The sequence below is a fragment of the Piliocolobus tephrosceles genome, chromosome 8 (assembly GCF_002776525.5).
Source record: "Piliocolobus tephrosceles isolate RC106 chromosome 8, ASM277652v3, whole genome shotgun sequence".
Classification (NCBI taxonomy): Eukaryota; Metazoa; Chordata; class Mammalia; order Primates; family Cercopithecidae; genus Piliocolobus; species Piliocolobus tephrosceles.
Window position 1 is genome coordinate 92,010,489 of NC_045441.1, and position 1,466 is coordinate 92,011,954.

Genomic DNA, 1,466 nt, shown 5'->3' on the forward strand with positions numbered 1-1,466 from the left:
AAATTCTTCTCAAATTGATCAATAGTTTGAAACCAATGTCAGTCAACCTTCCAAAAGATTATTCTGATTACTCTTTTGGAATTTGAAAGGCTGAATCAAAAATGTATATAGAGATACAAAGACCCAAGAACAGGTAAAATACTGTTAAAGAAGATAAAAATGTGGGAAAATTTTCTTTACACCAAGTATTGAGAAGTAATATAAAGTTTGTATTAACTAAGATAATCTAGTATTGGTGCAGGTATAAACCAACTGAACAGTACAGACATTCCTTTTTTCCCTCCAGAAAAAGATCCCCACACATATTCAGAAACTTGGTTTATAACAGAACTGGCATTATAGGTTAGTGGAGAAAGAGTTTTCAATAAATGGTACTGGGACTACTGTTTATTGTTATGAAAGCAAAAACATTAAACTCTTACATATAAAACTATTAGTTGTATAATACTTAAACGTGCAATATGAGCTATAAAACTTTTAAAAGATGAGGCCGAAGGTGGTGGCTCACACCTGTAATCCTAGCACTTTGGGAGGCCGAGGCTGTTCGATTACCTGAGGTCAGGAGTTCGAGATCAGCCTGGCCAACATGGCGAAACCCATCTCTACTAAAAAACACAAAAATTAGCTGGGCACGGTAGCAAGCGCCTGTAATCCCAGCTACTCATATATATATATATATGTGTGTGTGTGTGTGTATATATATATAAAATATGAAATTTATCTTTGTGTTGTCAGGGAAAGATAAATAAGATGCAAAAAGTCACACACACAGGAAATGATTAATACAATTTTATGGCATCAAAAGATACCATTGATAAAGTAAAAACGCAAGTCATGAACTGGGGGAAAGAAGATAAGGTAGCATCCAAAATACATGAAGAAATCTTGTAAGTCTATTAAAAGACAATACGATCTAACAGAAAGAAGCAGCAAAAGTCATGAAAAGGTATGTCACAGGAGAGAAATCATGAAAAACAAATATACATATATAATTATATTCAACCTAAACATTAATTGGGGAAATGAAAGTTAAAATAATGATGAAATACATTTCCATACTCACAAAATTGACAACTATGAAAGTCTGACAATATTAAGGGTTAGTGAGATGTGATGTGAATGAAGCTTTTCTAAAACGATGATGTGAATGTCAATTGCTTCAAGCATTTTGGAAAACAAATTTATATTATTTAACAAAGCTGAACTTGTAACTTAGTAATTCAACAGGTGAGTACTTATCCCTAGAGAACTTTGAAAACATGTTCATTTGAACAAAAATATTCATAATAGAATTGAATAGTTACAGAAGTAGCCTGTGTATATTAATTAAAAAATAATTAATTAATTAATTAATTAATTTTGGTATATGCACATTGTGTTGGCACTGGACAACTGTGAGAATAAAAGTACTGTATCCTCAAACAACAACATAAATGAATTTCAGGAACACAATGTGTAATAAAATT